Raw genomic sequence first — 15,815 nt, forward strand, 5'->3', positions numbered from 1 at the left:
ATATCTTCAAAGTACTGAGGAACAATATCTTTGAACCTGGACTTCTGTGTCCAAACTATTAAGTTATCACACACACACACACACACACACATACACATACACACACATATCAAAACAGCTTGTTGCTATTAAGACAATAAAATAAGACCTCTCAAAAGGGAAACAAAAGTGACAACAAAGATAGCATCTCTTATACACAGAATCACTTTAAATCAAAGGAAAACTATGATAGAAATCACTAGGATCTAAAGCATTTCTGTTTATCTGGGTACCATGCTGTGAGTTATTTCTCTTCACTACTAAAAGAAGCTAGACATTCAGAATATTTACAACACAGTGTGTTAAGCGGAATCCTGTCTTCCCACTAATCAAGTTAAAACGAGTCTTAAGACAAAGACATTTTTCTGCATGATTGAAAGTAATAAATTTCCTGTGCTGTTTTCTTGCCATTTAATGTCCATGAAAAGTCCTCTCTGCATTTATAAATGTAAACTTTTATTTTGTTAAAATTATGAAACATTTAGAAAAATACGAGAAGTCAGAATATGTGACTAGATTTTAAGATTACAATGGTTCATTCATTAGATTTATTGTAAATATTTCAGGTTTAACTGAATTTAAATTAAAACCAAAATACTAAAGTTTAAAATATGTGTATTGAAATTATTCTTATCAGAACTATCCTTTTCGCCTCAATTATGAAGACTCCAGTATAATTTCTATTATTTAGAACAGACTCCAGTTATGAAGACTCCAGTATAATTTCTGTTATTTCTAATAGCTTAGAAATTTTTATTCTCTTGCAAGAAGTTTAAAAACTAGCTTAAAAAATGAACATGTTTCTAAAATGTTTTTTCTTCACTCACTCCACAGGCTGTCATCGATAACGTATTATACCAAGAAGAAAAATAACCCTAGGCAGCAGGAGTGGTATTCTAGAAAGAAAGGTGAGCAACATATCATAAAACACATTGAAAAAAATAAAGTATTCTAAAATAAAATAACAAATTCATTCATACTTCACATGGTTTGAGATAGGAAGTGGGAGTTCAAAGAAAGGTTAAAGCTTGTTAAGATCCTTTTCTTCAGGGGACTGATATGCTGATTTACTGTAGAATATTTTACTAAAATATGAATGTAAGTATGGGTATGAGTTGTTATTAGTAACCATTAAAAGAACAGAAAAAGGACATCTAACTCCTTTACTTTTGTGTATTTTTGAAATGTCTTAATAAAAAAATTTTAAATTCTCACATGCAATAATTTAGTATATTACTAATGTATATGTATATATATTATTCATGTATTATATGTATGGTAAAGTATAAAATATTATTAGGAAACATATACACCACACTCATGATAGTGGTTGTCTCTGATTCAGGGTACTATTAGAAGGAGGTGCGGATATGGCTTCAAGAGAATGCTTTGTGTTATGCAGCAGAGCCTTTAGGCAACGTGTCATTTCAGAATCATGGGGTAAAGTGCAATGACATAACTCCTTTCACGTCTGTGTGATTTGGGGAAAGGAAAGAAGAGAAAGTGAGGAGAGCAAGAAGTCATCAGACTTGTGTTTCTGGAATTTTCATGTCCAGGTTTCATTGTTTGTTAGGGGGAGCACCAAGGAAGAATAGATAAGTTGAGGGTAAAATATTCCACTATTCCAGATCTTTCAGCTCCTGAGTAGAAGTTTCTCTCAGAAGTTTCCTAGCATCAACCTGAAGCATGATTATGATCAAATGAACTGGGTAGAGGTGTATCTTCTCAGTTGGTCTGAAACTGACCTTGATATTTCTCTTAAGTGTCTCAATTCCTATATGGTGTGAACTGTGTCATATGCAGTGGAGCTGCCATGACGGTTAAGCTAAGGTGACTCCAAAACCGAGGATTGGGCAGAGGATAAGGCTGCAGGTGGGGACATACAGTGAGGTAACCAATTTGAAAAACAGTTTTGCTATTTTTAGAAAACTTAAACACATACCTACTATACCACCCAGCCATTAGATACTTACTCTGCACAAATGAAAAATACAATCACAAAAATATTTTTACATTAATTTTCATAACGACTTCATTTGTAATAATGGCCAAAACTGGTAACAATCCAAATGTCCATTAATCAAATTGTATTATATTCATATTTAACAACAACAAGAAACAAATTATTGGTACATTCAGCCACTTGAATAAATCCCAAAATAATTGTGAGGAATGAAAGAAAGTAGACCCAAAAAAGTGGATATTGTTATTCAATTTATATAAAATTCTAAAAATTGGAAACAAATCTAGAGCAACAGAAAGCAAACAGATGTTTTCCTGGGGAGTGGGTGAGGATGTATGATGAGATTTAGATCACGAAAGGGCCAAAAGAAACTTCGAGAATAATAAAAATGTTCATTATTTTGCTTGTGGTGAAAATTGCTTGGGTTTATACAAATGTCACAACTTATCAAATTGTACAGCTATATGTACACAGTTTGTTGTATACCAGTTATATCTCAATTAATCTGTAAAAAATATTTAAAATGTGCCAAACCCTCTGCCAAGAGCAACAGAGGTTTTGTGCTCCACATGCACTGTTGATATATGGCAGCATACTACAGTTGTAGCTTACTGTGAGAAAATATATACCCTCTGTCCTTTACAATAGTTCTTTTAGTTGAAGAAACATAGATTCCATCACAAAATGAGTACTATCTATATTTTAAAGACAACATAGCATGATTATTCTGATGACAAAAACTAAAAATAGAGAAATCAGATTTATCATATATTTGTGAATGACAATAACCAATATTAATGAATATTTCAAGATATGGTTATTCTTATCTAATGCCAGTGGTAATATCTTACTAGAAAAAATTATGACAGTGTAGATCACAGTACTAATTTTGCATTGTTATTGACTGACATTTGAAATTAGCCTCATGAAATAATTAGGGATGTTCTTTGTAATTGTAATACAGTATTAACACAGGCTATCTATGCCTGGGTCATAAAGTAAGAGATATTTCAGTTTTTCCTTTTGTTCATCTTTGTTAAAATTTCTTGCCATCAGCATACATTAATCTTGGGATAAGTTAGTTTCCCTGAATAGCCCAATGAAAATAATAACTTTCCCTGTACATCTCACTCTCCATCTCCTTGACCTGCTTTGTTTCCATTCATAGTATTTATGCCATCTGACATCCTTTTTGGTTGTTTTGCTATTTGTTTATTCCTGTGTCTTTCCTGCTAGAAATTAAGCTGCATGAGTGTGAAGAATATTTTTTTTTGCTTTTTTTTATTTCTCTACTGAGAATAGTTCCTGGCATGTAACAGACATCCAATTAATATTTTTGAATAAAAGAAAAATGGCAAGAAGTGCAATTTAAAAAATGATATAATCAGTAGGAAGGCAAACTCTTTTGTATCTTGAATTGATTCAAGGCATGGAGTGGTTGTGAAATAAATAAGAGTATTTTTTTCTCTTCTAATTTGCATTTTCAAAGTAGTAGTCCCTCTTTTCCACGGTTTTGCTTCCTGCAGTTTGAGTTACCAGTGGTCAGCCGAGGTCCTGAAGCAGATAGGTGACCTTCCTCCTGACATACTGTCTGAAGGTCAATAGCAGCCTAATGCTGCATCACAGTATTTGTATCATTCACCTCACATCATCTCATCATGTAGACATTTTATTCTCTGGCATCATCACAGGAAGAAGAAGGGTGAATAAATAAGATGTTTTGAGAGAAAGCACATTCACATAACATGTATTACAGTATATTGTTATAATTGTTTTATTTCATTATTAGTTATTATTGTTAATCTTACTGTACCTAGTTTATAAGTGAAACTTTATCATAGGTATTTATGTAAAGGAAAAAGAGAGTATATATAGGTTCCAGTTTTATCCATGGTTCCAGGCATCCATGGGGGTCTTGGAATGTATCCCAGGTGCATAAGGGGGGAACTACTGTACAGAGCAGGCTTCCTCAATACAAATCCCTCCTTTCTCCCTCTGGTTTCTCAGGGGATTCCTCTTATAGTCAGTTGCTGGCTGACACTTCTCTGGAAGCTTTTCTCTCATCTCCCTCTCCTTTTACTCCTCTTGCTTCACTTGTTTGCTTTGCGCTTACGTGAGTCACAGAACCTCATCTAGTGTAGCAAGTTGTCCCCCAAAGGGAAGAGAGTCATAGGCACATCTGTTGCTCAGTCTCCTCATCCTCACCTCCTGGGAAGTCTAAACAATCCTGAAGAAGCCCTGGGGAGAAGTTTTGAGAAAAAGTTTCTACAAAAATAATCATCGCTCAAAATGAATCGAGCTTAAGTATATGTACGTTTTTGTTGATCTATGTGAAAAATAAGCCCAAAGTATAAACTTTCTGGTTGAGAACACCCAGGACACCCATGGGTTCTGTACCAGGGCTATATCCTAATTGAGGGTAAATCATCCCAGGAAAGCCAGTGGTTCTGAGCTACCCTGCAAATAAGTGCTGAAGGAAAGCCCACAAGAAGACAGTGAAAGCTAAGAAATAATTCAACAGAACTTCAGGGTACAAGACCAACACACAAATACCAGTTGTGTTTCTATATACCAGAATTGGAACAATCTGAAAAGATTAATTAGGAAAGTAACTCCACTTATAAAACCATATAAATGAATAAAATACATAGGAATAAATAACCAAGGGAATCAAAGATTTATACAGTGAAAACTATAAAATATTGCTGAGTGAAATTAAAGATGACTCAAATAAATGTCTGTGATGGGGATGTGATCAGTGTACCGTCTTGAAATTAGGTACAAAGATTCCTTCCACTTTATTTTCCTTCTCAAAATTGTTTTTACCTCTTTCAGTGCTCATGTCTTACTACATATATTTTAGAATTAAATTCTATGTAATTTTTAGAAAAGTCTTGTTCATATTTTCCAAACACCTTGCTAAGATTTTGATAGGCATGGCATCAAACCTGTACATGACTTTGAAGAGAATTTATATATTTATATGTTGAATCTTTCAATTCATGAACTCAGTATGTGCTCCATTTATTTAGATTTTCTTTGATTTCTTTCATCAGTGGTTTATAGTTTTCGGCCTACAAGTTCCGCGATGTTTTGCTAGATTTACACCAAAGTGTTTTTGAGTAGATATAAAGAATATCGTATATTTGGGGCTCCTGGGTGGCGCAGTCGGTTAAGTGTCCGACTTCAGCCAGGTCACGATCTCGCGGTCCGTGAGTTCGAGTCCCGCATCGGGCTCTGGGCTGGTGGCTCAGAGTCTGGAGCCTGTTTCCGATTCTGTGTCTCCCTCTCTCTCTGCCCCTCCCCCGTTCATGCTCTGTCTCTCTCTGTCCCAAAAATAAATAAACGTTGAAAAAAAAATTAAAAAAAAAAAAAAGAATATCGTATATTTAATTTTAGTATCTGAGTGTTATTGTTAATATATGGAAATTTAATTATTTTTTTACATTTGTCTTGCCTCATATAATATGCCTGAACTCACTTTTTTAGTTCTAGGATTGTGTCTGTGTATGTTTGTGTGTGCACGCGCGCGCATCCCTTAGGATCTTCTGCATAGATAATCATAACATCTGCAAATAGGGATGCTTTTATTTATTTCTTATCTCTATCTCTTTCTCTCTTGCTAGCATTTCTTGCCTTATTGCACTGTGTAGAACTCTACCATATTGAATAAGAGTCTTAAGAACAGACATCCTTGCTCTGTTATTAATCTTAGAGGGAAAACATTCAATCTTTTACCATTAAGAATAATATTCTTTGTAGGCTTTTTGTAGATTTTTTTTTATCAGTTAGGGGAAGATATCTTTTATTTATAGTTTTCTGAAGGTGTTTTTTTTTATCATGAATTGATGTTGAATTTTATCAGATTAAATTAAAATGGTGGATTACATTGAATAATTTTGAATATTGAACTAACCTTTCATCCCTAGACTAAACCCCATTTGGTCATGGTATATAATTCCTTTTCTATATGCTCAATTTCGTTTGCTAATATTCCATTAAGAATCTTGCATCTATTCATTGCAGATAATTGATTTATAGTTTTATTTTTTTGTACTATACTTGTCTGATTTTGGTATTAGGGTAATACCAGCATCATAAAATTGAAAGATGTTCTCTTCTCTTGTATATCTTGGAAGAACCTATGCAGAATTGAAGTTAATTCTTTTTAAAACATTTGGTAGAATTTTCTAGTAAATGTATCTGTTCCATTTTCAAGTTTACTATTTATTTCCTCTGTTCCCTCCCTTTTATTTCTCCTTTTATTCCCTCCCTTTTATTTTATTCCCTCCCTTTTACTCCCTCCCTTTTATTCCCTCCCTACTATTTATTTCCTCTGTTCCCTCCCTCCCAAAAAGCTGAGCTTTTGTTTTGGTTATTGTATTTTTCAGTCTAAAATTTACCTTTGGTTCTTCTTTATATCTTTGATTTATTTCCTGAGACTCTCTACTTCTTTTCAGGTATTTCTTATTTTTTAATTTGTTTCAAATGTATTTGTAATTACTCATTATGGCTATTTTATGATGGCTGTTTTAAAATCCTTGTCATTTATGTCTAACATTTCTGTAACCTCAATGTTGATGGCTGTTGGTTATCATTCTCCATTCAATTTGATATTTTCCTACTTCTTGGTTTGACAGGTGATTTTTGATTGGAAATTAGACATTTTGGGTACCATGTTATGAGAAATTGGGTCTTATTTAAACATTTTGTTTTTCCTTGTTTCTTCTGACACTGTTGCTTCAGGAGAATGAAGATATTGAGTAACTACTGCCAAGGGGGTAAAAGTCCAGCTTTCCCACTGGTGGGTACAAGAGGCTCCTCCTTATGGTTTTGTGGAGTGGAAATTTCAGCACCTCGCTGGGCCTCTCCTGATCCCACCCTGCCTAGGAAGGGCATATGTGCCCTCTTGCCATTCTACATCTGGCCTCCACCAATGTGGGGTTGGGGACAGGGGGCTGTATTAATGCTGGGTGGCAAAAGCTGTCTCCACTAGGCCCCCTTTTACACCTTGTCACAGGAAAAGGAAGGCAGCCTCTTTAATGCTGGATGGGGGTGGATGCTCAGGTTCTCTCCAAGGTCTTCACTGACATCACAGGAGTTTTGGGAGGCTCATTAGTGCTTATTGGGGAATTTAAGCCTCAACCTTCGTTGACATGACCGCTGTAATGAGGTTGGGTGTATTGCTAACAGCCTGGTGAGGGTGGAAGTTGAGCCTTGCTTGGCTTTTGTTGGCATGACTATAACTGGATCCTTTTTTGTTGTTTTGGCTGGATTAGAGAGGTTATTATCTCAAATTTTTCTTCCTTTACTGCCCCTTTCCTGTTTTGTTTGATTTTGTTTTGTTTTGTTTTATTTTGGCTGTTCGCTTTTCATTTTCAAGTTTCTGGCTTCTCTAATGCCATGTATGGGGTATAAAATGCAAAAAGAAACCCAAGAATCTTAATATCATGTCATCACTTAGGTCCCAGGGTCCTTAACCAGTCTGCCTTATCCCAACCTTTCAGTGTCTTCCTATGTTCATTTTATAAATAGTTTCATCATTTTAGTTGTACATAGAAGGAACAGTAGGTAAAGTAGTTCTACTCTGTCTTTCTTGAAGCAGAGGTAAAAATAAAATTCTATTTTAATATAACTGTTCTGTACAATTTAATAATTCCCTGCCTTTTTCTATGCTGTTTTCTCTGTTTGTAATATATATCCAGCCACACCTCTCTGGCAAAGTGGCAAACTTCTCATCATTCTTCATGACAGAGCTGAAGAATTTCTATTTTGTTAAATCTTCCCTAACCTCCATTTCTCTGACTGCAGTCACTTATGCTATTGCTGCACTATATATAGCACTACATGAGCACACTAACCCCAGTTTATTTTAACTCTTTGTTGAAACAGCTGTCTTTCTTATTGTCTTCCGTTATAGAAGGGATGGTGCCTTGTTCATATTGTATGCAAAAAAAGGTACAGTGTCTGACAACACAATAAAAAACCCTGAATGTCTTTTATCTCTCTCTCTCTCTCTCTTTCTCTTTTTTTTTTTTTAGAGAAAGAGAGCAAGTGTGTGTGAGAGAGAGTGGGGGAGGGGCAGAGGAAGAGGGAGAGAGAGAATCTCAAGTGGGCTCCACACTGAAATAGAGAGTCAGACACTTAACCAACTGAGCTATCCAAGCGCCCCATGCTGAATGTGTTTTAAATAAGTGAATGGATATAGGGAAGACGGAATATCAGGTAACTGGAAAGTAAGACTCGGTATTTTTTTAGGAATATAGATTGAAACAATGGAAACAACACCTTAATAAATATGAAGTGAAGAGATGTGAATGAGTAATAATTAAATTTCATTTTATTGCTAATAGGTAGCTTTCTGGAGGACACAAAGTGAAAGATATGGGGGGAAAGAGATATGAAGTAAATGTAATAATTCTGGTTTTCCCACCTCTGTATTAGTGTTACTACAAAATAATCCATTTACTCCATCCACTTGAAGATCTTATTATCTCAGTTAAACTGAAAATTTCAGTTGGAAATGTGAATAAGGAAAGTTGATATGAGCTAAAACGACATTAATTGCCATGCATCTTAATGATGAGTTTTCATTTGTTTAATAAATTTAAATAATATATATGTACGTTGATCATATATTGCTCTCTTATGCATCTAGCAGGATATTGATAGCTGTAGTAAAATTTCAGACTACTATTAATTAAACTCGCTGTTGGTAAATGGTAAGTGACAATTTGTGCTGATTTTAGGGGAAATGAGGGTTTGTTAAATGATAGATTTCTTTCAAGTCAGCCTAAATATCATTAATGAAATTAAAAGCTCAGTGGTCTGTGTTTTTATGAATCTTCCAAGTGATGCATCCATGTTTACAAACCATTGAATTAGAACACACTGTTTATATTAATACATTAAGTAGGAAAACCCTGAAATCATTCCAATGAACATTTCCTTTAGTAAAGTCTTTTAAATTTTTTTTTAAACAGAAGCTTTATTGAGATGAAATTCACATACCATGTGTCACCCATTTAAAAGAATAATTCAGTAGATTTTAGTATATTTATAGACTTGTACAACTATAATTATAGTCTAAGTTTAAAACATTGTAATGCTGTCCCAAAGAAACCCCAGACCCATTGACTGTAATTCCCCATTCCATCTCCACTTAGCCCTAGGCAAATCCAAGTTTACTTTCTGTCTCTATATATTTGCTTATTTTGGACAGTCATATACGTGGAATCATACAATGCGTAATATTTTGTGACTGGCTTCTTTTACATATCATGATGTTTTCATGTTAACCATGTTATAACATGCATCACTACTTTATTGCTTGTATTGCTGAATAATATTCCATTGCATGGATATACCACATTTTGATTATCTTTTCATCAGTTGATGGACATTTGGGTTGTTTTACCTTTTGACTATTATGAATAATGCCGTTATCAACATTTATGTAAGATATTTTTATGAACTTAGATTTTCATTTTTCTAAGGAATAAACTAAGGAGTGAAATGTTGGGTCAGTGGGAGCTTTATATGTAACCTTTTCAGGAACTGCCAGATCATAGTCTAAAGGCCTGCACCATTTTATATTCTCACCAACAGTGTATTAAGGTTCTAATTTCTTTTTTTTAATTGTTTCTAATGTTTATTTTCTATTTATATTGAGAGAGAGAGACAGAGAGACAGAGTGTGATAAGGGGAGGGGTAGAGAGACAGAGACAGAATCTGAAGGAGGCTCCAGGCTCCAAGCTCTGAGCTGTGAACTGTCAGCACAGAGCCTGAGTGGGGCTCAAACTCATGAGCAGTGAGATCATGACCTTAGCCAAAGTTGGATGCTTAACCGACTGAGCCACCCAGGCGCCCCTAAGGTTCTAACTTCATCACATCCTGTCAACATTGTTATTTGTCTTTTTGATTATAGGCATCCTAAGGGATATGAAGAGTTATCTCATTACAGTTATAATTTGCATTTTCTTGATGACAAATAGTGGTAGGATGAATGATGATGGTGGCCAAAAGAAAACTATGTCTGAATGCCTGGACCTTGTAGAGATGTTACTTTATATGACAAAAGGGACTTTGTGGATATACGTTAAGGATCTTGAGATGGGGAAATTATCCCAAGTTATCTGGGAAATACCAGTGTATTTATAAGGGCCTTCAAAGAGGGAGCAAAAAGGTTAAAGTCAGAAAAAAGATGTGTCAACAAAAGTAGAAGTTGAACTGATGCAGTTGGAAGATGGAGGAAGGGGATGTGAGCCAAGAATGTACGTGGGTTCTGGAACCTGGAAAGGGAAAAAAAAAGTTTTTCTTTTATGAATCCTCCAGGAGAAATGCAGCCCGCTACCGCTTTGATATTAGAATTTTGACCTCTAGAATTATAAGATACTTGAGTTATACAGGCTTCTAGTTATGGAATAAATAATTCATGGGAATAAAAAGCAAACTGTAAGGAATACAGTCAATGATGTTGTAATAAAAAGTAACGGGACAGATGGTAGCCACACTTGGGGTGAAAATAACATAATGTACAAACTTGTCAAATCACTAAGTTGTACACCTGAAACTAACGTAACATTGTGTGTCAACTATACTCCAAAAAAAAAAAAGAAAAAAAAAAAAAGAAACAGAGAGAGAGAGAGAGAGAGAGAGAGAGAGAGAGAGAGACATTCCAATTAATTGTAATGTATGGATCTTATTTTGATCTAGATTAAAACAAAATATAAAAATAAATGACAAATTGTAGGAGTCAGTTAAGCATCTGACTCTTGATTTCAGCTCAGGTTACTGTGAGTTTGAGCTCTGCATTAGGCTCTGAGCTGACAATGTGGAGCCTGGTTGGGATTCTCTCTCTCCTTCTCTCTCTGCTCCTCCCCTGATTGTGCTCTCTCTCTTCTCTCTCCGAATAAATAAATAAACATAAAAAATAAATGAGAATAAATCAAAGAAAAAAACCAGTTCTCATTTTGTCTTGTTTAAGAAAGAGATGAAGGAAAAAAAGAATGAAAAAGAAACTTACAAACTCCAAGATATTATACAAATGCTCAGTAAAATAGTGGAATCTAAAACAAGCAAAAAACTCTAAAAAGCTTAATAAATATAAGTAGATAAATTGTATTATGGGTATACAAAAACAGCTGAGAAGCAGTGTGGTATAATGAATTGTTAAAATGTTCAGGAATTTGAAAAAGATTACCTGGCTTCAAATTGTACCCTTAGTTAATATCCACATGTGTTTCTAAGACTTTACCTTTTTATCTCTGAAATGGAGTTGAAACATGTTTTAATGAGATTTATATGTGATAATGTATACAGTGTGCTTGTGATGGTCCCTGCCATAGATTAATTGTTTAATAAATGTTATTTATCATCATTGTTATTTATATTGTCATTATTAGGTAATGCTAATGTAATGATAAAATAAATAAAACTTATTACAATAAAATTGTATGATGACCCCCCCAAAAAGAGAGAAGTTAAAAAAAATTATTTATTTTTGGGAGACAGAGCATGAGTGGGGGAGGGGCAGAGAGAGATGGAGATACAGAATCCAGAGCAGGTTCCAGGCTCTGAGTTGTCAGCACAGAGCTCTACATGGGCCTTGAACTCATGGACCTTGAACTCATAGATCAGACTGGCAGATCATGACCCGAGCTGAAGTCAGATGCTGAACTGACTGGGCTACCCAGGCACCCCCCAATTTTTTTTTAATGTTATTATCTTTATATTTGAGAGAGAGAGACAGAGACAGAGACAGTGCACCAGCTAGGGAGGGGCAGAGAGAGTTGGAGACAGAATCTGAAGCAGACTCTAGGCTCTGAGCTGTTGGCACAGAGTCCAATGCGGGGCTCAAATTCATGAGCCATGAGATTATGACCTGAGGCCAAAGTCAGATGGCTAACTGCCTGAGCCACCCAGGCGCCCCTGTATGCCTTGTGAATTTTTTTTTAACTAAATATTTAAATATTGTAATGTAGCAACACCAGAAATCAGATTCTATACTTTCACTAGGGTTTGTGGCTTTTTTGAGAATTGAAAGCTGAGTAGTCCATTTGTTTAGTGACTTACTATTTTCACAGAGATTTTATTCCTTCTATTGTGGTCACTGAAGTCTGTTCTTAGCTTGTGTTGAGCTAGTGTTTTGACAGAGATTTTCTTGAACACCAACACCTAAAATAAATGTAGTCCCTCCCCCTCCTCCCCTAGTTTTTTTGCAGACTGACTCTGTGCAAAGCCATGCTTCTCCTGAGCCTAGGTAAAAGCTTAGAGTTATCTCAGATATTTCTGAGCATGCATCTTGCCCTGGGCATACGGATGGCTTTCCGAATTCCCCCATATGAGTGTGTGCTTTTGAATGCCCAATTTCCCAAAGAAACTCTTTCCTGTGCTTTTGCACCCAGGCCTGAGGCAGTTTGGGAGGACTGTAATAATTTGCTGCAGACTGTATCCATTTTAGAGTGTTTTTTTGAGCAATTACCCACTTTCCAAGCTGGGTGTGTTTCTAGGTGAAACGGAGACAAGTGTCTTGTCAATTCTTCAGAGAGCCCTCTCACTAACCAGAGTCCTGGTCAGAACAGGTGTACACAAAAACTTATGAGTCAGGTCTGTTCACTTCCACCACAACCTGGGACTGTTGTCCCACACTTGACTACAAAACTTCTATCTTTCTGATTCTTGGTGGGGCAAGGGCAAGTTATTCCTCCATTTTAAAGTTGGTTTGTCTTGATTTAGCATTTCTTGGCTGCTGCAAAGCTTTGTTTTCCAGAGTTCTGACAAAGTTGGTCTTAATATATTCTGCTTTTTGATCTGTTGGGGGACAGAAGCTTGGAGCTTCCCACTCCACTGTTTTCCTAACATCATGCATCACATTTTAGTTGTGACCCTGATGATTAAAGGTGTTCTTCTAGAAGTTTCTTGTTTCTTGTTTTATGTATTATGTTTATGTCTTATGATTCATTTGACTTAATTCTGGTATGTGGTGCAAAGTGTGCGTCAACATTTGATCTTTTGCATTTGGGTTGCATTCACCACTTGTTGAAAAACCTGTCCTTTCTCTACTGTTCCCCTTACCCCTTTTTCAAAAATTAGGTGTTCGTGTCTATTTACGTGTCTCTTTGTTCTGTTTCGTTGACCCATCTGTCTTTTTTTATGGCAGTACCACATAGGCATAATTACTGTAGCTGTTATCATCACTATATTGAAATCAAGTAGTTTTAGTAATCAAAATTTCCTCTTTTTTTTTTAGTAGAATTTATTTTTTAGAGCAGTTTTAGGTTCATAGCCAAGTTGAGTGGAAAGTGTAGAGATGTTCCTTATGCCCCCTACCCCAATATATGTATAGCCTTCCCACATTATTAACATCCCCCACAAAAGTGATACATTTATTACAATAGATGAACCTACATTGACCCATCATTATGACCTAGAGTGCATAGTTTACATTAGGATTCACTTTTTGCACATTCTATGGGTTTAGAAAAATTTATAATGACATTTATATACCATTACAGTGTCATTCCATTGCCCTAAAAATCCTCTTATTTTTCAAGGTTCTACTGTAGGTTATTTGCATTTCCATTTAATTTTAAAGTTGGCTTTTTAAAATTTCTACAAAATTATCTGCTGGGATTTTGGTTAGGATTCTATTTAATCTGTTGGTCAATTTGGGGGAAAATGACATCTTAATGTTAAGTCTTTTTGCTTATAGAATTGGTGTATCTTCATTTACTTAGGCAATCCTTAACTTCTTTTAGCAATGTTTGGTAGATATGAGTATATAGGTTTGTCAGATTGATTCTTGTGTTCCATAATTTTGATGCCATTGATTTTATAATTTCAATTTTCAGTTGTCAGTCTATTATATAGAAATACAAATAACTTTTATGTGTCAATCTTGTATCCTAAAATCTTGCTAAATTCACGTATTAATTCTAGTAAGTTTCTTATAGATTTCATATGATTTGCTACAAAAATGATGAGGTTATCTACAAATAAAGGCATTTTTACTTCTTCATTTCTAATCAATTTCTCTCTCTCTCTTTCTTTCTCTTATTTTTTGGTCTTATTGAGCTAACAGTATATTTTATTTTAACTGGATGGACAGATCTAACCATATTCATATGAGAATCAAACATGAATATGCATCTGTATTGAGGTTCCAAAGGAAAAAAATGGATAATATTGCATATCTTCTAAAAATATCAAATTGGTAGGAAGAAGGGATTTGAGTTTTCACTTTTTAAAGCATTTGTAAGTTGCATGTATAATCAAAATAGGAAAACCTTATTTTTCAATGTTAATCAGTCTTGGGAGCAAGGAATTCTTGTCCATACCTTCAGAACATTTCCAGAATCAGACTACTCTCCACCTTCCATCATTTCTAACAATCATCTCCTACTTGGACTATTTCATTGGTCTCCTAACTGGTCTCCTTGTCTCCATTCATTATTGTTTATAGTTTATTCTCCATGACAGCATCCAGAGAAATCCTTTCAGAATGTTATTGAGACCATGTTACTCTCATTAAAATACTTTAATAGCTGCCCTTTTTACTTACAGTAAAATCCAGTGGCCTTAGCGTGGTCATTAAAAGTACAAATATGATCTGGTTCCCAGTCATGTTTTTGACTATGTCGCCTACCACTTACCTCTGTTTCAGTTACAATAGCCTTATTTTTGTTTCTTGAATACAACACTAACATTTTCATTTCAGGGTCTGCGTTTGCTGTTCCTTCTTCCTGGAATGCTTTTAACTCAGATATCTAAATGACTTGCTCTATCATTACATTTATGTTTGTTCAAATACTGCCTCACCTGAGAGGCCATATCGAAATACCCAGCATGAGACATACAATTCTCTATGTTATTTAACCCTGTTTGCTTCTTTCTGTTTTCTCCTTTGTACCATTTACTTCCTGTCTTGGTTTATTTCAATGTATTTATTTTATTATCTGTCTCCCACAACTAGATTGTAGGTTGTTTGATAATAGGGATGGTGTTTTGTTTACTGCTATATCCTGGTGCTTAGAATAATGCTGGCATAGAGAGGGTATTCAATGTATATTATTGAATGATGATTATTTTTTAATAAAGAAGTTAATTTTACCATCCATACTGGCCTACATATACTGAAGTGCTGGCAAGTGATAAGCTAGCCATTGTGATTTCCTAAGGAATGAGTAGCTCTTTTTGATACTATATTTATGAACTAGTCAACATAAGAATCCAAATCTACTGTAACATATCAGGTTTTCATGCTTCCACAAGTTACACTAAATTTAATGTTTGGTCTCAAATCATAAAGACTACTTTAAGATCTATTCCTTGCCACAGTGAATTATTTAACTAACTTTTGTATGAGTTTCTTCCTTCATTTACCCTTACACTTTCAACCATAAACATGAATCACTGATTAAAATGAGGATCATGAAACTGGCGAATATACTCAAGATAATAAACAAAATTTAGAAGAACCACAAGCTGAGGGTGCCTGGGTGACTCAGTCAGTTAAGTGTCCAACTTCAGCTCGGGTCATGATCTCATGGTTTGTGGGTTCGAGCCCCACATCAGGCTCTGCGCTGACAGCTCAGAGCCTGGAGCCTAATTGGATTCTGTGTCTCCTCTCTCTGCCCCTCACCACCCTCACAAAAATAAATAAAACATTAAAAAATAAAAATAAAAAAGAAGAACCACAAGTCTTCCAGGTATATGAAAAGATTTGGCCTCATCTATGAGACTACTTTGACACAAAGAAGGCAGCATTTTTCTAACTATGAATAATGAATCAGTAAGAGTTGTCATGGAATCT

The 15,815-nt window shown here is 35.1% G+C and overlaps 1 protein-coding gene across 1 annotated transcript in view; it reads left to right on the top strand.

Annotated features, from left to right (window-relative positions):
* The window catches only part of XIRP2 (xin actin binding repeat containing 2), a 693,081-nt gene that overhangs the window by 42,470 nt on the left and 634,796 nt on the right, over nucleotides 1–15,815 (top strand). Inside the window, exon 3 of the mRNA XM_045033894.1 lies at nucleotides 874–947. The gene's annotated coding sequence lies outside the window, so the exon portion shown is untranslated. The remainder of the gene's footprint in view (nucleotides 1–873; nucleotides 948–15,815) is intronic.

This window comes from Felis catus, chromosome C1, assembly GCF_018350175.1.
Source record: "Felis catus isolate Fca126 chromosome C1, F.catus_Fca126_mat1.0, whole genome shotgun sequence".
Classification (NCBI taxonomy): domain Eukaryota; kingdom Metazoa; phylum Chordata; class Mammalia; order Carnivora; family Felidae; genus Felis; species Felis catus.